This window comes from Anabrus simplex, chromosome 1 (genome assembly GCF_040414725.1).
Source record: "Anabrus simplex isolate iqAnaSimp1 chromosome 1, ASM4041472v1, whole genome shotgun sequence".
Taxonomy (NCBI): domain Eukaryota; kingdom Metazoa; phylum Arthropoda; class Insecta; order Orthoptera; family Tettigoniidae; genus Anabrus; species Anabrus simplex.
In genome coordinates, this window is record NC_090265.1 from 730,596,857 (window position 1) to 730,614,979 (window position 18,123).

Genomic DNA, 18,123 nt, shown 5'->3' on the forward strand with positions numbered 1-18,123 from the left:
ATTATTTTACTTTTTCAATAACTTCTCGGAATACCTTCTTCTAGAAATCAGTTACTATTACTACTATTTATCTTATTCCCGGCCATTCAGCCCCTTCTGATATTATTAAACACATCGATTTTACCTTCACTGATTATATTATTTTAGCTGATTTAAACATTACCTCTTATACCCCACCCCATTCTATACAATTTACTTATGTATGCAATCACCTCCGGGACATACGGTATCCTTTCCCATTCTACACCCTACCTGCAAAGAACTGCACCCCTGATGTCCTCATCCTTTCTCCTTCCCTCGCCTCTTCCCCTACAATCATTTCGTAGTGAACACGCACCTGCCCTCATCACCATTCCCGGAATTGTTTCTAATAATTGTGTCCCCCCCCCCCCACCAGCTCTCTCCCTACTCGCCGCGTTTACCATACTAACTGAAATAATTATCGGACTACCATTACTGAACTTCTCCATGGCTCTCCCCTACCTACGTCAATTCCAAATCTCCACTCTCTCATAGATACATAATATAGAACGAGCTATAATAGTTTCGGACAACCTCCATATCCCCCGTCACTCCTACCACCCTTCCAAACCGCCCATCCCTCCCAAGGCGTTACGTCTCCTTACACCTGCCCACGAATATTACAACTCATATGTCCGTACTAAAGACTTGACGACTTTACAACAACACCGACAAACATTGCGTCATACCCGTTCCTACATAAAAGCTATAAAACGTAAACTCTGGACTGATAAATGTAATGACTTAGCCGACTATCATGAACCTAGAAAATTCTGGACAACTTTTCGCCAACTAACTAAAACTACTAAATCCCTTCCTACCTACGCCATACTACACTCTCCTGCACATCCACGTACCGACAAGGATAAAGCTGACGTGTTTGCAGACTACTATCGGACAGTCTATTCCCCCTCTTCAAATCCCGACTTTGTTCATCCTGACGAATATGTTATTAATCAATTCTTCCATCCTGACCTACCTGAACTTCAATCTTCCTTCCTACACTTCCACCAAGTTGACTACACGCATACCTTGCAGTAAATGCTCCTATCACCCCTACCGACATTACCAATTTTTTGAAACATAGGAAAAACACCTCTCCCCGCTCCGATCACATTTCCTATCGTCACATCCAAGAAGGTCCTCCTATCCTCATCGACCTTCTTAGTACCATCTATAACTTTATCCTATACAGTGGCGCTTACCCGGCCCGTTGGGGTAAGGTTACTCTCCTTCTTTTCCTCAAACCAAACAAAGCCTCCTTTGACTTTCATCCCTATCGACCCATCTCCTTGCTCCCAGTCCTTAGTAAGATTCTTAAAGGATTTTTTGAGAGAAAAATTTCCTTCTATCTAAATTCCTTAGGTCTTCTCTCCCCTTCCCAAGCTGGCTTTCGCCCCCATCATTCCACCCACGATCATCCCTTTTACATCTCCGCTTCTCCCCGTTCATATCTCCGTCATCGTAAAACTGCCGCCTTAGTCTGCCTAGATGTCGACCGAGCCTTTGACTCTGTCTGACACTCTGGGCTGCTCTTTAAACTCCGCCTTCTTCCGCTCCCTATTACCATCATTCGCTTTATATTTAACTATCTCAAATTTTGGACTGCTCAAATTAACATTCATGTAACACATCCCAACCCCTTTCCTATAACCGCGGGCGTAGCCCAAGGATCGCCACTTTCCCCTCTTCTTTACATTTTATACACCCATGACATTCCCCACCCTGACCCTCCCCTCCTTCTTTACCAATATGCCGATGACCTCGCTATCCTGGCTTTCACTCCAGCTACTAAAACATTAACAAACCGTTAACAGACTTACCTTTCTACTCTTCAAACCTGGTTCAATTCCTGACATATTACCGTTAACCCCCCCCCCCAAACCCAACTTATTTTTTTCGTAAAAACTCCCGTATTTGTAAACCCCGGAACCGTGTCCACCTAAATATGTACAATACCTCACTCACAGAGACTAACTTACTAACCTACCTTGGCATTAAATTCCAAAATAATCTTAAATGGTATCACCATATCACTCACGTCTATATATTTTCCTTCCACAGCTTGCGTGTCCTACGTATCCTAACTGGTCGTACGTGGGGTCTCAGACCTCCCCAACTCCTTCAAGTTTATAAACTCTTTATCCGCCCGATCGTCACCTACGGTTCACTGACCTGGCTCCCAGCTGACAGTCGACTGTACATGCAATTACATAAACTGGATAGACATGCTCTACGTATTGCCTACCACCTTGCACTTGATACGCCGTCTGCCAATTTTCTCCCTCTGTATTCTTTTCCTAATATTTTAACACACCCTCACAATGTCCGTTTGAAATACCTCAAAACTGGTCACACAAGCCATAATTCCTCTGTCCTAAGAATCTCTTTCCCTCTTCCCTCTCGCTACTAATATTTCAAATAACAATCGCCTTCTTGGAACCTACCACCTCTTTTCCCTCCCATTACGTAGCTTCCCCTTCTGTCACCACCGCTCCCACCTCCTCTTTTGTCAATTTCCATTCGATTAATGTTTACGATGTTCCTGGCTGCAGTGGTGCACTGCCTCCAGCTGTTAACTGAGTTTCTAAGGCACTAGCGTGCCATCTCATTCATATTTCTTACTCATACCAAATACAGTAGAGACAATACGCGACACTTCCGGATTTAGCCTTGTTAAAGTGGGAGACAATTCGCAAGTGGCGCTCCTAGTGGCGTGACCTGAAAATTCGCGCTAAATTCAAATATCAATGTAAAAGCATATACGGAAATGGATAAATAAATTACCTCTAGAAAGAAATTGTTATTAAGATATTAACCTCAAAGTTGGTAAAGCAATTCTGGATAAACGAATCAAGAATTATTTAACAGGTTATTATTTAAAGACTGAAATTATAAATATAATCAAGATGTGAAAAGGACTGCTGTGAAGGGCTTAATCTGTCATTTATACATTACTTTTCTAGCTTTAGCATTCTTGCCTGAACTTCTACGGCTAGATTTGTCGTTTTCTCATTTAAATAAAATATTGTATCCTCACATTAGGACACTCGTCAATAAAAATATCGGCACATTCTTTACACACATTTTTCAATGAATTGACATTTAAGAGCTGGACAATTTTCCTCTTAATTTGAAGAAAATCTATAAATTTAGCCTCAAAAACGTTCAAAATTCCCCTAGAAGTAATACTTGCCGTTACATTAGGATAAAGGAAATTTGCATCATCATTTTGTTTCAACAAAATATGTACATTTCTTAAGTCACCCACATTTTCTTCAGTGCTTGACAACACATTACAGCATTTCAAATGGGGTAACTTGGAATACAAGCAGCCACACACATATGCACACGCATTTTCCTGAATTAAATCAAAACCCACAGATCACACCTACAACAACACATCGGTACTGAAGTTTACCTGCTGCACTATATAATAAAATAAGATTATATTTTAAGCCAGTTAAAATGTGGGTCGCGCAGGTCAGAAGTTTAGGAAGTACTTCAAAAATCTCATGTCACTTGAAGAATATATATGCAAACACAATATTTACTTACATTTTCTTGTCACGAGGGAAACTGAAGAAATACTGTGAATCCTTCTGCACTTCATGGTTATTGCAGCCAAACACAGCACATATCCTTCCACTCATGTTGAGAGGAGATATAAAGGAATAACACACGCTACTATTTACTTATGTCAACTTACTGCAAATGCATAAATATCACCAAAAACTTCACAAACAAATACACGTGCTCTTATGACAGAATAATTAACTCCAGGTCACTCCGCTAGATAGAGCTCTAATCGCTGTCCCTCGATATCTCGCAGAGTGTCGCGTATTGTCTCTACTGTATTTGCTCATACTGTTGCGTTTGCTCATTCTTCATTTCACCTATCAATTTCCATTGCGTCATCCATCGTCATTTTGTCCATCACTGGTAACTCATTTTCATCTCAGACGTTTTCCATTCTTTCGTCTTATTCATATTCTTATTCTTATTATTATTATCCTGTTATCCCACGTATTCTTCTTGTTCTAATTGTTCTTCATTTAATTACTATGTCCGGCTCCATGGCTAAATGGTTAGCGTGATGGCCTTTGGTTACAGGGGTCCCGGGTTCGATTCCTGGCAGGGTCGGGAATTTTAACCATCATTAGTTAATTTCCCTGGCACGGGGGCTGGGTGTATGTGTTGTCTTCATCATCATTTCATCCTCATCACGACGTGCACGTCGCCTACGAGTGTCAAATCAAAAGACCTACACCTGGCGAGCCGAACCCGTCCTGGGATCTCCCGGCACTAAAAGCCATACGCCATTTCATTTTTCATTTGATTACTATGTTGCACATTATTATTATTATTATTATTATTATTATTATTATTATTATTATTATTATTATTATTATTATTATTTGATACACCTCAGTACGTATGTATCTTAGTTAAGGATGTTGTTTACTTTATTTTGCAACCCAGTGTGATTCTGTTGCGTTAACACAGTGCCCAAGGACTTGACACGAGAACATTTTCGTTGCCTACCCACCAGCTCGTGTGCGTGTACCTTTCGTTTGTATTTCTAGTGCTTATTCAGTGCTCAAAGTGTTACACACCCTCAAGCCAATTGGACCATTTGCATCAAGAATCTAATCTTGCCTTGTACTGTTTGTAATTTCATGTACTCTTGTATATATTGTACCGGTAACGGCGGTACAAACTAAGTCCTCCTCATAGAAATTTTAAAACTTACGTGTTATGCTCCGGACCGCTTACGAAGGACTCACTAGGCAGCGAGCAACAGCTGTGCGCGTGTGACGTAGTGAGCGGGTGACGTCACAGCATGCCTCGCCGCACTACAGAGCCTAGACTGATGTAGAATGTTCTTCGAGTTTCGACGGATAATAACTTTTCCCACGATAATAATTGAACAAATTGAACTACATCACCATATAACTTAATCCTTTAGCTATGTTCCTGCCGAATTTCACGTGAATCTGACTTGGGACGATAAAGTTATGGAAAAAGGGGTGGAGGCCCGGATCAGATATAAATACGTACTGCTTCGCTCAGCAGAGCAGTGTGTGTTCCAGCATGTTACAGTATGTTGCAGTGCGCTGCAGTGTGTTACAGCATGTTGCCAGAGTGTGATGCTGCTATTAAGTTTCAAGTCCGTAGACTTTAACCTAATCGTGTTGAATATGGACTTATGCAAATTTCTTTATACTGTGACAACTTTTTACTCCGATAGGACGTGAGATGAATTGTGTATCGTCTGGACATTATCTATTGACTGTTACTCTATACGAGTGTCTAAGACTCGCAAACGTTTTCGAGTGCTCGAAATTGAAATTTTATATCATGGACAGGACTTAGAACTGATTGCTCCTTGGCGAGTACTAAATACTTCGAGTTATAAGACTGTGTTTGAATCCAAATTTAATTTACCATTCCATGAACTGTGTCGACATTTTAGGTCATGAACTGTGAACTGTGCATGTGTGAACAGTGCATTTTTATTCTAATAAACAGCACATTTCAATTCTGAGAACATTTAGTTTACGAACAGTCGAACCAAGGACTGTCAGTACTCGATTAATTTCGTCTTTTGATTTCATGTTATTTTCAATACGTGAATGAGTTCTGATTCACGAGTGGAACATCTTTATTTCAATGAATTATGTTGAACAGTGCTTCAATGAACTAAGTCATGTGGCATTGCCTCATGTTGTACTAGGTACAACAAACTTTAAGTGACTCTGTTAAACTCGACGATCAGTTCCGAGTGGACTTTTATCTTATGAGTATTAATTTACTTAACACGGGACAAAATTAAGTGACATTTCACCGTGTGATAAAAGATACATTTTGTGTTTGAACTTTGTTAAAAGCATTTATAAACGCTCCTCTCATCTGTGCAGAAGCAGCCTTTACGTTAACTCGCCCCCGGGCTTAACGATGTTCATTCATGTTCACCATTTACAAGGACTACCTCAACGCCATGGATCTTCAAGACACCGAATGGATTTTCTAGAACTTCCATCGGGGGACGAATGGTGGTTCGCTGATATGGAAAATGGAGCTGCCGGAATCCAAGGACATCGCCAGCCATAGGACGAGGAACATTTTCGACTGTATACGCTGTACAGAGGTGACATTACTTTCAATTTCTTAATAAACTCTGGAAAAAACTTTAAGATTTATTTTAAGCAAACCCTCTCCCTTTGTATGCACTTCAACGAATGGTACACGCCCTGCGTCTCATCTCTACCGAAGTACCACATTTACTGTTACAGAGGAGAGGGGGAGAAATTGGCGCCCCAGTCGTGTCGGGGCCGATTTGGAGTGCAGTAAAATTAGAAATTAGCGCTTCAGCAATATCAGAACTTAATTATGAGTGCAGTAGACATTAAATTGACACTTAACCATTCTAGGCTCACTTTTGAAGTACTAGTAATAAATTAAGAAGTGCAGTGATAGATAAAATCGCACTACAATCGTGTGACTTAGTAATTTAATTCAGATACATTTCCAGTGCTTTGTGTGGAATAGCTATTAACATTACAGTGAACTTTCTAACAAGATTTAACTTTTCTTCTCTATTATAAGAAGTGTTATCAATGATATGGGATAACTTTTGTGTGTTAAATGTCTTGGAGATTTTTCCTTTTGAGAATGTTTGAATGACTTTGAACATGAACTTTTAACCATTGGACAATAATGGTGATATCTGAATTCTTTTCAAGTGATTTATGATTTTCTTGTTGCTTGGTTTAAATACATTACCGTCAAAATGGAAAATATTTTAGCTGCTATTGAAGCTCTTAAGATTAGCTTAAATGAACGGATCGCCGAATCGCAGGCTCAATTAGATACTCGTGTTACTGAGATTAACACTCGTATTGATGAGGCTAATGCCGTAACTGCTCAATTAGGTACTACTTTAGAAGCTCGCATTAACGAATCTAAGGTTGCAACTACAGCCAACTTAGAAAATCGTATCACACAAATAACTAAAATAATTAATACCAAGTTTACCGAAGTTAATGCTAATTTGGAACATAGGCTTACTAAAGCTGGTTCTGAGATTGAAAAACGATTCTCAGAAACTAATGCGAAAATTAATTCTAAGTTTACGGAAATAAACGAACGCCTCACCCGTGACTTAGAAACAGTAAAACAGGACCTTAAACTACAAATAGTTGAAGACTTAAAAGCTTCATTTCCCACCTCACATCAACTGATTAAGGAAGTTGAAAGCTTAAAGGCAGAATTTAAAGAATCTCATGGTCAGTTATCACAGGCACAAGCAAAAATAGCCTCTATTCAGGATAACATCCATGAATCTTTTAAGACTAACTTTCAGAAAATAAGTAATGAGGTTAATTTACTTAAAACAAAGCAGGAGGAAACAGATAAGCATGTAAAATCCCAATTAGATAGCGCACATACTCAAATCATTCGCATAGGCCGCGATGTAAATGAAGTGAAGCAGGACCTCGAAAAGGAAGTCCAGAGCGTGGAAAACTCCATCCGTGGACAAGTTAAGACTATCAAGGTCGAATTGCAAGGAAAAATAGAGACGATTGATAATAGAATATCTCAGGTGGAGAAGGAGGTGTCTACACACCAGTGTCAAGGGTCTAGCGGAGATACTTCTAGCATTTCCACTGTCTTAAAATTATCAGACGATAAACCTGCAAAATTTTCCGGAAAGGAAGAGTACACAGCGAAAGAATTCCTTCTCAACATTGAAGAGTACTTTCAAGAGAATAAAGTACGATCCGATCATCAATTGAGGATAGCTTCTAGATTATTGGAAGGGAAAGCACTAAATTGGTACACAGCATTTAAATTTAACATTAAAACCTATGATGAGTTCAAGGAAGCCTTGTTGAAGAGGTTTTGGAATTCGGAAATTCAACATTTGATTAAGCTACAGTTGTACTCCAGGAGATACAACACGGCTATTAATTCTTCACGATATTCTGATTTTCTCATTTCTCAATTAAAGAAGATGCAATTCTTTGATCCTCCTTTGCCAGAACAGGAGTTAATACAGGTAGTAACTTTACAATTTCCGGCACATGTACAAGAAATTCTTGTGGCAGCCAATGTTCAAGACCTAGAACAACTTGATGATTTATTAAGGAAACTTGACACTGCCCATACACAAAATCCACCCAGGGTTACTAAGACGAAAGAGGTTGCAACCAACCATGTCGAAGTTAACAAACCGCTGAGATCGAATCCCGAACCCCGTGAGGAAGTAGAACCACGGAGAGATTCATTATCTCATTTCCGGCGATTTAGGAGACGTCCATACGGGCAAAGTACGCCTTACAGACGTAATCAAACATGGAGGAAACCTATCGAGTCGCTTGCTCGAGATGGAGATTCGCCGAGAGCCGAGATCGAAAGAAGATGGAGAGAATCTCGCGAATATATCCAGAATCGAAACCGGGATGAAGGATTACCTGACGCTACCTCTTTAGAATATCAAGAGCATGCCAGAAGACAGAACACGCCGCCTGCGACAAACCCCGAATCGACAGGCGCAATTAAAAAAAACTTCGACAACACAACAATAAGATTGCCTGAAAACCGTAGTAGAGGAGAAATAATTTGTGTCACTAATATTAATTACTGGTACTTGGATGACTCAGATCTCTTGTATGAAGATCCCACTCCTACAACACCGAAGGTCCAACGAAGTCTTCCAGTTATTAATATTACTTTGGATACCCTTTATGTAACTGCCTTAATCGATTCTGGAGCTCAGGCTTCATTAATGTCTAAGAGGTTAATTGAAATGTTAAAGGGGGGAGAAGACATGTTATTGATACCAGTCGCACAGATCAAAATTAAAGGGATAGTACCGGACAGGCATATCAAATGTAAATTTCAAGCTTTTATTACATTTGACATTGAAGGTGTCCAGTTCGAGCATATATTCCTAGTCATTTCGCTGATGAAATTCAACGTCATCCTAGGGTCAGATTTCCTAGCCAAGTATGGGGGAATCATCGATTATCCTGCCAACGTCATACGATTTTTTAACATTGACTCTGTAGAGTTGCAGCTGGTAGACTGTAATAATTTGAAGTGCCAAGGTCTGGGTACCCCATTCATAGAAGCCGGAGGTAAGATGAGCGATGCTTTGCCTGCCGATGAAATAGATTGCGAAGAGGGTAGACCCGGTCAAGAGGGACCCGTCGAGGGCCAGGAAGTGCCCCTTGTTGAGGATGTGTTCGACGAAGGTCGTGATCACTTCATATTTCTCACCAGTGCGGCTGAAAGCCCAGAGTTCGATTCCCGCGTGGCAGAAGCGACTCAACAAATATTTGAGAAATTCCCTGAGGTTTTTGATGACAAACCCGGCGTTATTAGAGATTTTGAATACCAATTGAATGTCAAGGACACCTCTCCTTATAAAAAACGGCCCTATCCAGTTCCTGAGAAGTACCGAGAGGAAGCCAGGACTGTGATAAAGGAAATGGAAAATAATGGTATCATTTCTAAATGTGTCACTCCGTATCTAAACCCCCTGGCCATTGATAAGAAAACCAGCTGTTTCGCACCCGGAACTTCGCATTTATGCAAAGTTTTGCCCACTTTATGTAGGACCATATAGAATTGCAGAGGTTCTCGAAAACGGGGCATACAAAATTAATAAGCTGGATGGAAGCATCGAGGGCATTTACAATGCAGCCAACCTAAAGAAATATTTCAGGAGAGAATATCATTAAAAGAAAATCCTATCGAATTTTCTTTTCCCCAGGAGGAGGGGGAGATGTACCGGTAACGGCGGTACAAACTAAGTCCCCCTCATAGAAATTTTAAAACTTACGTGTTATGCTCCGGACCGCTTACGAAGGACTGACTAGGCAGCGAGCAACAGCTGTGTGCGTGTGACGTAGTGAGCGGGTGACGTCACAGCATGCCTCGCCGCACTACAGAGCCTAGACTGATGTAGAATGTTCTTCGAGTTTCGACGGATAATAACTTTTCCCACGATAATAATTGAACAAATTGAACTACATCACCATATAACTTAATCCTTTAGCTATGTTCCTGCCGAATTTCACGTGAATCTGACTTGGGACGATAAAGTTATGGAAAAAGGGGTGGAGGCCCGGATCAGATATAAATACGTACTGCTTCGCTCAGCAGAGCAGTGTGTGTTCCAGCATGTTACAGTATGTTGCAGTGCGCTGCAGTGTGTTACAGCATGTTGCCAGAGTGTGATGCTGCTATTAAGTTTCAAGTCCGTAGACTTTAACCTAATCGTGTTGAATATGGACTTATGCAAATTTCTTTATACTGTGACAACTTTTTACTCCGATAGGACGTGAGATGAATTGTGTATCGTCTGGACATTATCTATTGACTGTTACTCTATACGAGTGTCTAAGACTCGCAAACGTTTTCGAGTGCTCGAAATTGAAATTTTATGTCATGGACAGGACTTAGAACTGATTGCTCCTTGGCGAGTACTAAATACTTCGAGTTATAAGACTGTGTTTGAATCCAAATTTAATTTACCATTCCATGAACTGTGTCGACATTTTAGGTCATGAACTGTGAACTGTGCATGTGTGAACAGTGCATTTTTATTCTAATAAACAGCACATTTCAATTCTGCGAACATTTAGTTTACGAACAGTCGAACCAAGGACTGTCAGTACTCGATTAATTTCGTCTTTTGATTTCATGTTATTTTCAATACGTGAATGAGTTCTGATTCACGAGTGGAACATCTTTATTTCAATGAATTATGTTGAACAGTGCTTCAATGAACTAAGTCATGTGGCATTGCCTCATGTTGTACTAGGTACAACAAACTTTAAGTGACTCTGTTAAACTCGACGATCAGTTCCGAGTGGACTTTTATCTTATGAGTATTAATTTACTTAACACGGGACAAAATTAAGTGACATTTCACCGTGTGATAAAAGATACATTTTGTGTTTGAACTTTGTTAAAAGCATTTATAAACGCTCCTCTCATCTGTGCAGAAGCAGCCTTTACGTTAACTCGCCCCCGGGCTTAACGATGTTCATTCATGTTCACCATTTACAAGGACTACCTCAACGCCATGGATCTTCAAGACACCGAATGGATTTTCTAGAACTTCCATCGGGGGACGAATGGTGGTTCGCTGATATGGAAAATGGAGCTGCCGGAATCCAAGGACATCGCCAGCCATAGGACGAGGAACATTTTCGACTGTATACGCTGTACAGAGGTGACATTACTTTCAATTTCTTAATAAACTCTGGAAAAAACTTTAAGATTTATTTTAAGCAAACCCTCTCCCTCTGTATGCACTTCAACGAATGGTACACGCCCTGCGTCTCATCTCTACCGAAGTACCACATTTACTGTTACAATATATATTTGCTCAATAAATGGGGGTTAGCGGGGGTTAATACCCGCGGGTGTGATGCGGCCGTGCTCTGAGGCCCGACTTGGGTGGTCTCGGTTCTCTTTGAGCCAACCCCACTCCTCTCTTCCTCTGCACGTACGTACGACACATACATCAATCAAACTACCAGTTCCGCAACATTAAATTCAATTATCTCGGCCTGAGAGCTACCATTTTAGCTGTGGCCCGCCCACCTCACTGGTAGGTGGGAATGAACGAACTTCTTGACTGATTGATTTTAAATCTTTGAAACGAATCACGAAAGATGAAAAACCGAGGACACCTACGAACAATCCAGTATTTACATCCGTCATTTTGTAAAATGAATGATTTGAAGAGATCCTGACAGCCCTGTGTATGTAGGCCTACTTAGATTACTTATGGGGGCCGATGACCTTAGATGTTAGGCCCCTTTAAACAACAAGCATCATCATCATCATCACCATCATCATATTACTTCTGACATCAAATTCAAACAGTAAATGGGAATTACTAGAAATTACTAGAAAAAACATTGCTGAGTGTTACAAAAGACGAAAATTAAGGCATGACATTGACAACGCAGCCGAAAATATCACAGGTATTAATGTACGTATGTTTGATTATTGACGCAGGTGCACGGGCTAGTAAGATAAATAATTTTAATACCATGTTTTACTCATTAGAAAATAATGATGCAGTACCAGTTAATAATCAGACAATTACGGACAATTGGATGAAAATGGGCGAAAATATCATAAAAGGTTTCTATAACTTCTGCATCTCTTCACCTTTCACATACCGTATCTCTGTTCTGGAGCACGCATTGGTTTTTACCATTGTTGCGTCCGACTCGTTGGCTGAATGATCAGCGTAAAGGCCTTCGATTCCCGGCCGGGTCGGGGATTTGGTTAATTCCAATGGCTCGGGGGCTCTGTATTTGTGCTGCCCCCAAAATCCCTGCAACTCACACACCGCAAATAACACTATCCTCCACCACAATAACACGCAGTTACCTACACATGGCATATGCCGCCCACCCTCATCGGAGGGTCTGCCTTATAAGGTCTGCACCCGGCTAGAAATATCCACACTTAATTATTATTATTACCAATGTTGCGAGCACATAGTTTTGGAAGCGTCTCTCTCACTATTTACAAATAAACACAAGGCAGCAATGAGCTTGCACCTTTCTGACAAGCCTGCCTTACATAGGCTTCCCAGATACCAGAGTCAGCCTGAAAAATATTTGTATACAGAAAATGTGTTAATGTCTTTGAAGAGTACTGTGTTTTGAAATTAGATAGTGTTCGTATTTCTGCTTTTAAACTTACAACGTAGTTGCAGTGAATTAATAAATGGAAGTATATAACAAAAACTGATTTTGTAATCTCCACAACGTACGGTGATTTATTAATATTTGTTTCCCCTCAACACATGCTCGATATTACTCCCGATCTTTCTTCTACGTGAAAAATATCGGGATTGTCATTCAACTGCTCTCCTTTCCTTACCGTGGAATCCTCGAAATAAGCCGGATTCCATTTCACAATCTCGTCGAAATGCTGCCCAGATTATGATTGTCTAATGTCTACTACGTGCGTTCGCTACTCTCCCCTCAAGTTTCGCCCTTCCTTGACGCTTGGGGCGCCACGAGTACAAAAAGAGCTACAGTGACTGTATAGAACAAAGACTTGAATATTACTTATCTAGACTCACAGAGCGCGCTGATGCTAAGCGGAATATTGAACACTTTCGCGCATCGCCATGTTGCGGGCGCTTCAGCTTCGAATGGATGGCTAGCATGTGGTAATGTTTACAGACCCTTGCATGTTTTCGATTTGAATCATGCCTGTTGGTGGATCTGATTTGGTATTATATGTGACGGAGTGATAATATATTGTCAAATATTTTCAAGGAATGTGGGAGCTGATACATTACGTTAGATTAATTGATCGGCAATATTAGGCCTAAAGTTAGCATTACCTGTGGAATGGAAAGATATTCACGAGGGTGAATTCGTGTGCATCCTTCATTTGTACAGACTGCTATCAGAAGGGATCTGGTATTTATTTTCACGTGTGAGTAGAAATTGAACTGCTAAAAAATAACTTTCATTTACCATAATCGAGAACTAAACAGGTTATAGGGTGGTTGATTCACAGAACGCATGGACATGAAATTTAGAATACTTGGGCTTCTTTTTCTTGTTTGCCATTTTCCAATTCATCGGGGATAATTGTTTAGAATTAAAAAGCTGTTCTGAAAAAGACTAGGCCTACATATTTTTCATACATACTGTGTAGCGGTATTACAAATTTGATAAACCTGGGCCTACAATCCGTAAGATATGATTGATACAACTTGATAAAACCTTCTAATATTAGGGTAACGTATTGCTTCAAATTATCAATTATCTGAAAAATGATTTATTAGTATCGTATGTATTAATTTCTCCAATTTTTTCCACTTGCTTTATAATAAAAGAATACAATTGTTAACACGCTATTCCAGAAAAATCTGACAATACAGAGTCTAAACAAAGCTCATTACAATCTTGTCGATCCTAGTCTGCATTAGAAAATGCTAATCAAATTAACTTTTCACTATGATATCAATCTTTTTTTGTTTGCAAGTGCTTTACTTTCAATTTCATTTTATTTTCTTTCTGGTGTAAACCATGGTGCTCATATTAGAGAAAAATTAGAACGCACTTTCAATTTTTTATGTAATCAGATAATGTTAATTCAGAATGAGTTTGTAAAAGCAGTAATATTTAAGAAGATAATATTATGGGGAGGGTTTTACATCTTAAATGATAACATTCTTACTTAAGCCTAACCGGGCGAGTTGGCCGTGCGGTTAAGACCGCGCAGCTGTGAGCTTGCATCCGGGATATAGTGGGTTCGAACCCCACTGTCGGCAGCCCTGAAGATGATTTTCCGTGGTTTCCCATTTTCACACCAGGCAAATGCTTGGGCTGTACTTTTAATTAAGGCCACATGCTCTTCCTTCCCATTCCTAGGCCTTTCCTATCCTCATTTTCACGCCCTTCGTGGCCCTTGTCTTCCTTTGGCCGATACCTTCAATTTTCGAAGTGTCGGACCCCTTCCAGTTTTCTTGTCTGATTAGTGTTATATAGAGGATGATTGCCTAGTTGTACTTCCTCTTAAAACAATAATCACCACCACCACCTTTCCTATCCCATCGTCGCCATAAGATCTATCTGTGCCGGTACGACGTAAAAAAATTGTAAAAAAATAAAGCTTAGGCCTAAACCGCGCAGAGAAACTCAAACTAACTCTAGACATTTATTTCATTTTAAGAAATACACAACAAAAGGCTAGCACCAGTGTAACGAATGTCAGGCAGCATTTACCTAAATCCAAATCACACAAACATGATAATTTAACTTCTACTCATCCAATTACGTTATTTCATATCCATACCAAACCCTATGGCACAATAGGCCCGAAAGGCCATGGCGTACTAAGCGACCGCTGCTCAGCTTGACGGCGTGCAGATTACGAGGTGTCATGTGGTCAGCACGGCGAATCCTCTCGGCCGTTATGTCACCGTCAGATGGCTCCGCAATTGTAATCACGTATGCTGAGTGGACCTCGAACCAGCACTTAGATCCAGGTACAAATCTCTGACCTGGCCGGGGATTGAACCCGGAGCCTCCCGGTATGAAGTAGACACGCTACCCCTACACCGCAGAGCCGGCGTTTCATATTCAGAAAATGATAAAACATGTATCTGATTGTTTTAGAAAGATTTCTGCAGTCATGTACTTTTTAAACAATCTGTTCAGATAATTGAGTAAAGTTTGCTGTAATGACTTATCTGAGAGGAATCATAAGCTATGTACCTTTCATAGAAAGATTTTATTTCACAGGTTTCCTTTTTTGTTGATATTGAATATTATTGTTATCGGTACAGGAGTTTGTAAAATATTTAATTTATGTGTTCTCCAGTCTGCTGAGAGACAGGTAATTTTTATCTCACGATATGTAATCATACTAAAGTTGTAGGCCGCTTTTTGAACATGTCTTCGTATTTTCAATAAAGCTAAATAATTGTTGATCCTAGGTTTCTCAAGAGACAGATTGCCACGTGATTCTCACCCTCTGAGTCTGGCCTTCTTGCCATACGTACAATGTTCAAACACATCAGTTACAAACATGGCCCTTATATTAAAGTGAGCGACCTGATCATTTTCGAGGTACCGCAAGTGTATTTTTCAGTCTTCTTATTCAGTCTGCTGAAGGTTTATCTTTAAGGTGCGCCACCTATAGGCTATCCAAAGGATTTGTGTAGACTGTTCAGTTTTTATACAGAAGTATATTTTAATATTACCACAGTCTTGATATTATGTATATTTATTGCGTGTGTATACGGTAGTCGGTGTAGTCTGTCAATTATTTTATAAGGCGATTGTTTTCATGTGTGCGAAATGTAAGTTAAAGGATGAATTCCACACGATCTCCGCGTCAAGCTTAGGAGCGCCCGCAACATGGCGGTACGCGCATGGACATGTCTTCCCCAGTCACACGCTTCTGCGCAGCCAGCGGTGTGGGGCCTTGGTATAGAAGACCAACTACAATATATCAGACCTTAATGCAGCTATCGATATTTGCTAAAATGGCGGCCCGATCGGTTTGTTCAAATGTAAACAGAAACATGTGCGAAGCATCTGTTTAGTTCTTTCTGTTGGTTTGGATTGATTAGAAAACGTTAGTGTAGTCATGCTGTCATTTCTTGATGGATACAGTACTTTTGCATCCATCTCTTGGCACAGGCCAGAGTAAAGTGTAGCTTCCACCAAAGTCCCAGTCAACATCCATGGCTGTGACAATATGGAAGTTGCTGGGGTATGGGTAGTGCTGAGTAATGACATTCAGAGCATGACTAGTGCATCTGAGTGTTATGAAAGGTGCTGCTCATAGGGTCAGTCGTGCTGCAATAGTACTTTCTGACCCAGTGAGGAAAGCAATGGCAAACTATCTCACTCATCATCTTGCCTAGTACGCCTCATTTTAGTGCTGCCATTGGTTTTTGGGGTTTCCTTATAACCGCATAACCTTTGGTGGTGCTATTTGAGGATCCAACCAGCCTCTGGGCTGATGACCTAACAGACAGACAGTGTAGTCATGTTTTTTTGAAATATGATTTTAAAACTCGCATTCAGATCAAGACGTGTACTTAATGCATCGTGACGATTTCGTAGTTACAAGTAATTTATTACGGTGCACTAAAACATTCGAGGATAAATTTGTCAATAGAGAGGATGTGTTCCGTGTACTTGATGAGCTGCTTTTTCCGAATAAGGCCAAAACTCTGTATTGGTGCCAATCCTAGTACATTTCTCAATTACTATACCTTTTGAAGATTCTAAAAGTGAGGTTATAAAAAGTGATAAAGCTATTTATTCATCTGTGAATGAAGATTATATTCTCCTTGTTAAATTAGAGTACAAGGTATCAATTGATATACTGCCCCTTACAGTACGTATTTACGTTGCCAACGATGTGGGTGTTAAAGTGCTTTAAACGAAAATAAAGATGCTACCAGATAATTTCAAGTTCATTCTCCTATAGATTCTCTGAAGTGAAACAGATGTAGCAGTTTGGGGATCATTAGGCCCTATCAGAATCATTGTTATGAGAGAATTGAAATTGATGACAAGGTTATGTTTCTAAACATTTTCTTGAACGAGGTAGGCCATTATAGGCCTACTTAAAACATATGATAATAGAAAAGTCATTCAAATAAATGTATTTATAAAACAAGTATTGATTTATAGGAAGAAGAATTACGGTCTGGAATAATTTACCAAGGGTGCTTCCTACACCAATTCGATAAATTTCCAATTTCTTTGAAATCACTTAAGTACTAAGTAGACAATTGATACGTAATCTGCCACTTGGTTGACAGCCCTAAATTCAGATCATAGGTGAGCTATTAATTGACTGAATTGAAACGTATCAAATATTCCCCCCAGGACTTATTTTAGAATGCAATCCTATATTACCCGTACCTATTTCCTTTACCATACTAGTTCATAGAAAATATGTACCGTATATTTTGAATTATCCAAATATTGCTTATCTAAATGTACCGGGCGGTACACCTCCACGCCGCTAATTCAAATTTTGCGCCAGTTGAAACTCCCCTACTGGAGGAAGTCTGAACTTTATTTAAGGTGTTAATTTTCAAGTTTCTCAGAAGATGTCACTACTTGGAAATTTTGTAGTTTCTGAACTGGGTCGTTTTCGACGTATTTTTGTTTTTCCGGTAGTAAGAAGTGTGAACTTTCTCTTCTAGATGACACTACTGAAGAACTACAATGGTGCACCCTAGTGCGAACTGAAAGAACTGTTTTTTGAAGAAATTTTTATTTCAAAAGTTTGTTTCTTGTTAAATTTCTTTCTGTTATTGTTTAAGTTGGCTGTATAACCCTTTCTTTCCCCTTGTTTTGAATTTAGCCAATCCCGAATTTCCGTAATTAATTTATAACCAATCAGGTGTATCTTCTCCAAAGGGGATATGTTGCTTAACCCTAGCCAATAAAGTTTTTGTGGGAGGGTGTTCTCATTCCTCAAACGCCTCGAACTTTCCGCGGGAGTATATAAACTGCTGATTTTAGGGTCTCCGGGCCACTTCAGTACCATCTTTCAGTGTGTAAAGTACAT